The sequence below is a fragment of the Lampetra fluviatilis genome, chromosome 64 (assembly GCF_964198595.1).
Source record: "Lampetra fluviatilis chromosome 64, kcLamFluv1.1, whole genome shotgun sequence".
NCBI lineage: Eukaryota > Metazoa > Chordata > Hyperoartia > Petromyzontiformes > Petromyzontidae > Lampetra > Lampetra fluviatilis.
This window is the reverse complement of record NC_136338.1, coordinates 6,624,882-6,630,881: the sequence shown is the minus strand read 5'-3', so window position 1 is coordinate 6,630,881 and position 6,000 is coordinate 6,624,882. Positions and strand designations below refer to the sequence as shown.

At 50.2% G+C, this 6,000-nt stretch overlaps 1 long non-coding RNA gene across 1 annotated transcript in view; it reads right to left on the bottom strand.

Annotated features, from left to right (window-relative positions):
- Positions 1-2,007: 2,007 nt before the first annotated feature.
- The window catches only part of LOC144951978 (uncharacterized), a 32,452-nt gene continuing 28,459 nt past the window's right edge, over positions 2,008-6,000 (bottom strand). The window contains exon 3 of the long non-coding RNA XR_013640558.1: positions 2,008-2,083. This is a non-coding gene — a long non-coding RNA (uncharacterized LOC144951978). The remainder of the gene's footprint in view (positions 2,084-6,000) is intronic.

Genomic DNA, 6,000 nt, shown 5'->3' with positions numbered 1-6,000 from the left:
AATGGTGAGTGAGTGAGTGGTGAGTGAGTGGTGAGTGAGTGGGTGAGTGAGTGAGTGAGTGACTGAGTGGTGAGTGAATGGTGAGTGAGTGGTGAGTGAGTGGGTGAGTGGGTGAGTGTGTGAGTGGTGGGTGGGTGAGTGAGTGAGTGGTGAGTGAGTGAGTGGTGAGTGAGTGGTGAGTGACTGAATGGTGAGTGAATGGTGCGTGAGTGGTGAGTGAGAGGTCAGTGAGTGAATGGTGAGTGAGTGGTGAGTGAGTGAGTGAGTGGTGAGTGAGTGAGTGGTGAGTGAGTGGTGAGTGAGTGAATGGTGAGTGAGTGGTGAGTGAGTGAGTGGTGAGTGAGTGAGTGAGTGGTGAGTGAGTGGTGAGTGAGTGAGTGGTGAGTGAGTGGTGAGTGAGTGGTGAGTGAGTGGTGAGTGAGTGAGTGGTGAGTGAGTGGTGAGTGAGTGAGTGGTGAGTGAGTGGTGAGTGAGTGAGTGGTGAGTGAGTGGTGAGTGAGTGGTGAGTGAGTGGTGAGTGAATGGTGAGTGGTGAGTGAGTGGTGAGTGAGTGGTGAGTGAGTGGTGAGTGAGTGAGTGAGTGGTGAGTGAGTGGTGAGTGAGTGAGTGGTGAGTGAGTGGTGAGTGAGTGAGTGAGTGGTGAGTGAGTGGTGAGTGGTGAGTGAGTGAGTGGTGAGTGAGTGGTGAGTGAGTGAGTGGTGAGTGAGTGAGTGGTGAGTGAGTGGTGAGTGGTGAGTGAGTGGTGAGTGAATGGTGAGTGAGTGAGTGGTGAGTGAGTGGTGAATGAGTGAGTGAGTGGTGAGTGAGTGAGTGGTGAGTGAGTGGTGAGTGGTGAGTGAGTGGTGAGTGAGTGGTGAGTGAGTGAGTGGTGAGTGAGTGGTGAGTGAGTGAGTGGTGAGTGAGTGGTGAGTGAGTGAGTGAGTGGTGAGTGAGTGACTGGTGAGTGAGTGAGTGGTGAGTGAGTGGTGAGTGAGTGAGTGAGTGATGAGTGAGTGGTGAGTGAGTGAATGGTGAGTGAGTGGTGAGTGAGTGAGTGGTGAGTGAGTGGTGAGTGAGTAGTGAGTGAGTGGTGAGTGAGTGGTGAGTGAGTGGTGAGTGAGTGAGTGGTGAGTGAGTGGTGAGTGAGTAGTGAGTGAGTGGTGAGTGAGTGGTGAGTGAGTGAGTGGTGAGTGAGTGGTGAGTGAGTGAGTGGTGCGTGAGTGGTGAGTGAGTGGTGAGTGGTGAGTGAATGGTGAGTGAGTGGTGAGTGAGTGGTGAGTGAGTGAGTGGTGAGTGAGTGGTGAGTGAGTGAGTGGTGCGTGAGTGGTGAGTGAGTGAGTGAATGGTGAGTGAATGGTGAGTGAGTGGTGAGTGAGTGGTGAGTGAGTGAGTGGTGAGTGAGTGGTGAGTGAGTGAGTGGTGAGTGAGTGGTGAGTGAATGGTGAGTGAGTGGTGAGTGGTGAGTGAGTGGTGAGTGAATGAGTGAATGGTGAGTGAATGGTGCGTGAGTGGTGAGTGAGTGGTGAGTGAGTGAGTGGTGAGTGAGTGGTGAGTGGTGAGTGAGTGGTGAGTGAGTGGTGAGTGAGTGAGTGAGTGGGTGGTGAGTGAGTGGTGAGTGAATGGTGAGTGAGTGGTGAGTGAGTGGTGAGTGAGTGAGTGGTGAGTGAGTGGTGAGTGAGTGAGTGGTGAGTGAGTGAGTGGTGAGTGAGTGGTGAGTGAGTGAGTGAGTGGTGAGTGAGTGGTGAGTGAGTAGTGAGTGAGTGGTGAGTGAGTGGTTGGTGAGTGAGTGGTGAGTGAGTGGTGAGTGAGTGAGTGGTGAGTGAGTGGTGAGTGAGTGGTGAGTGAGTGAATGGTGAGTGAGTGGTGAGTGAGTGAGTGGTGAGTGAGTGGTGAGTAGTGAGTGAGTGGTGAGTGAGTGGTGAGTGAGTGAGTGGTGAGTGAGTGGTGAGTGAGTGGTGAGTGAGTGAGTGGTGAGTGAGTGGTGAGTGAGTGGTGAGTGAGTGAGTGGCTGCTGTAAGCTCACCAGGGGTGTCTGTGCGCTCCAGGGCAGGTGCCTCTGCAGCAGGAGGAGCTGCAGCAGGAGGAGGGGCTGGGGGTGGCGCAGCTGCGGGTGGAGGGGTTGGACACGGAGTGACAGAAGGTCATCGATCATCATCGATTATATTATCGATCACCATCGATCATCACCGATCACCATCGATAAAAATCGGTTACCATTGATTACCATCCTTCATCATCAATCACTATCGATACTCATAGATCATCATCGATCACCATCGATTATCCAGCGGCTTGGGGGGGGGGGGGTGGGAAGAGGATGCCAAGTTTTTAAAAACTCCGGATTATCACGACATCACCGTTATTTTAAAATAGCTAATTTTTTACGCGTTCCTGCATAACGTAATGTCGTTACGTGTTGTTTATACTGGTAGGAACGAAGTGGACCAGCCTACAACAGATTATATTGTCCGTCCGTCCGTTCATCCGTCCGTGTAGCAACATCGCCCCCTACTGCAAACACTTGGCATGACCCTACAAAAACCTTTAGACTCAGTGACGCTTTCCTGGCTAAACAAGTGTAACATTCCCTTATAATTCCCCAGATAGCTTTTAATTAAAACATTTTCATTAATGAGGCTTTCCTGGCTAAACAAGTGTAACATTCCCTGAGATAGCTTTTAATTAAAACTTTTAAATTAAAATTTAACTCACAGCGCCCTAAAGCCTACAGCTAGGCCTAAAGCCTCGAACTCTCCCTTCGTATCGTACCCCCGCGTGTGTGCAAGGGAGACCCAACATCTCAGTGTCTCTGACATGGCCATTATGAACCCACTGAGGGATACTAACACGTCTGAACTATTTGTATTTTGCCAGGGAAGTCCCTATTGAGCTGTGTAGTAGCTAGTTTTCAAATGCTAACCCTGCCTATCACAAATGATAGCCTCAACGAAGACGGCTTATCATCATCATCATCCTCGTGTGTAAATTTAAAGCAGTAGCCAAATTCCCCCTAAACGCGTGATCATGTTGATTCTAAATGTGGAAGGGGAAAATACCGGAAGAGCCGGAGAAAATCCCACGCGACCACGGAGTGAGATAGAGAGAGACACGCAAACTCCAAATATACAACAGCAGGCATCGTCAGGGTGGGAATTGAACCCACGACCTCCTGTATACCAGGCGAGGTAGTTAACATCTCCTAGCCACCGTGGCACCCATCATACAGAAGGGGCAGATAATATCAGTTCATACTTTGCTGTACTCTACCGCATCCTCCTGGCAGAGTCTGGCAGAGCCAGGCGAATTACGTCATCTGGCCTCGACGCCCACGGGAGAGGAGTTTGGCAAAGTCTCCGTGTGACCCACCACCGCTCTCGCTGCTGCTGTCGCTGCTGCTGATGCGTCCGCGGTGCTGCACGGATTACACGGGCAGCCGCGGCAGGAGCCTGGCTGCTCGCCAGAGGGAGCTCTGGATAATCCATCTGGGGCATTCGTTGGCAATCCACCCGGAGATGATGATGATGCACCACCACCAACCACCACAACCACCACCAGAAAGCTACACCCCAAACAACCAATCACCGGGACGGACTGAACCCCGTGACATCCGACAGACGCACCCAGCACTAGCGCCATCTACTGGTAGATGTTATTATTTTAAACTTGATTTGGAGCTTTCGTGGCTGCAGGAATTACTCTTTGGTTCTTTCGGTAAAGTCACGTGACTTTACCGAAAGAACCAAAGAGTTGATAATTGTTTTTTTACCCTTTTATCTGGCAACAAAACTGACACCTTTTTTACGAGGAGTCATGTTTGCATAGACCACAATACCTGCAGTCATAATGCAAACAAAAAACATAACTCTGATAATGTATGCACTGTCCTTGAAGTTTATTGGTCCACACCCGAGACAGCTTTCCTTAGAGCCTAGTCTCACATGGGTTGGACCAGATGACGCCAAAAGCTCTCATACTCTGATGGTGCATTGTCTTTGAGTTGTGCTGGGTGCGTCTGTCGGATGTCACGGGGCTGAGTCCGTCCCGGTGATTGATTGTTTGGGTGTAGCTTTCTGGTGGTGGTTGTGGTGGTTGGTGGTGGTGCATCATCATCATCTCCGGGTGGATTGCCAACGAATGCCCCAGATGGATTATCCAGAGCTCCCTCTGGCGAGCAGCCAGGCTCCTGCCGCGGCTGCCCGTGTAATCCGTGCAGCACCGCGGACGCATCAGCAGCAGCGAGAGCAGCAGCGAGAGCGGTGGTGGGTCACACGGAGACTTTGCCAAACTCCTCTCCCGTGGGCGTCGAGGCAGATGACGTAATTCGCCTGGCTCTGCCAGACTCTGCCAGGAGGATGCGGTATGATGGGTGCCACGGTGGCTAGGAGATGTTAACTACCTCGCCTGGTATACAGGAGGTCGTGGGTTCAATTCCCACCCTGACGATGCCTGCTGTTGTATATTTGGAGTTTGCGTGTCTCTCTCTATCTCACTCCGTGGTCGCGTGGGATTTTCTCTGGCACTTCCGGTATTTTCCCCTTCCACATTTAGAATCAATATGATCACGCGTTTAGGGGGAATTTGGCTACTGCTTTAAATTAACACACGAGGATGATGATGACGATAAGCCGTCTTCGTTGAGGCTATCATTTGTGATAGGCAGGGTTAGCATTTGAAAACTAGCTACTACACAGCTCAATAGGGACTTCCCTGACAAAATAAAAAATAGTTCAGACGTTTTAGTATCCCTCAGTGGGTTCATAATGGCCATGTCAGAGACACTGAGATCTTGGGTCTAAGCCCTGAGTCTGGGTGTCTGCGTGTGTGTCCATTAGGGAGTTCATAATGGCCATGTCAGAGACACTGAGATGCTGGGTCTAAGCCCTGGGTCTGGGTGTCTGTCTGTGTGTCCATTAGGGAGTTCATAATGGCCATGTCAGAGACACTGAGATGTTGGGTCTAAGCCCTGGGTCTGGGTGTCTGTGTGTGTGGCCATTAGGGAGTTCATAACGGCCACGTCAGAGACACTGAGATGTTGGGTCTAAGCCCTGGGTCTGGGTGTCTGCGTGTGTGGTCATTGGGGAGTTCATAATGGCCACGTCAGAGACACTGAGATGCTGGGTCTAAGCCCTGGGTCTGGGTGTCTGCGTGTGTGTCCCTTATAGTCAACACCAGTGCCAGTGCCACTTTTCTGAACCAGTCCCGGGCCTCGCCTAGGTCGACTCAACCTCCAATGAGTACCGAGTGCAGTGTGCAGTAAACATCTCCACTGGTGAGACAAAGGCGGTGGGGCGTGGTGCTGGCCACCCACCCCCTCGTGTGCCGCGCCGGACTTCATAGCTGCTCGCTAACTGCACTTGCCCCTACAGTATGTTAATGCTATACGGGGATCTTTGTCTTTCTCTTTGTTTCGTGTGTCCCTTAGGGTGGTTCGTAATGGCCGTGTCAGAGACACTGAGATGGTAAAATAAAAACAAAATAAAATTTGTGTCTTACTTCGATAGCTTCCAGTTTCTCTCCCACACGTTATAACACTAATCATATAACAACAACTACAACACTAATAACCCACTACACGAGTTGGCTGAAAACACCTTAATAAGTAAGGGACTGCAGAGCAAATGTTGGTAGCCGCCGGGCTCTTTGCCGCTTTTCTTGCGATGTCCCCTCCTTGTCAACGATTGTGAGATGCATTGCCCACGAACTACATTGTACGTACCATGGGATACATTTTTGCCAGCATCAAAGTATGACTAATTAGAATCGGTGTTTATTATTTCTGGCAAATAGGAGGTGTGTTAAGATGATCAAATAGATAATACCGTTAGCAAGGAATCAAGTTTGTGTTAAGCACACATAGTACTTGCGGTGAACATGCAAACACAACATGCTCTGATTATATATGTCTTGCCTTTTAAACTGATCTCCCTACACCGGAGACAACTTTCTATTTGGTGTTTGGACATCTTAACACCGGTTTTATTGCCAGAAAAGGTAAAACATATTATTATTACCATTATTCGT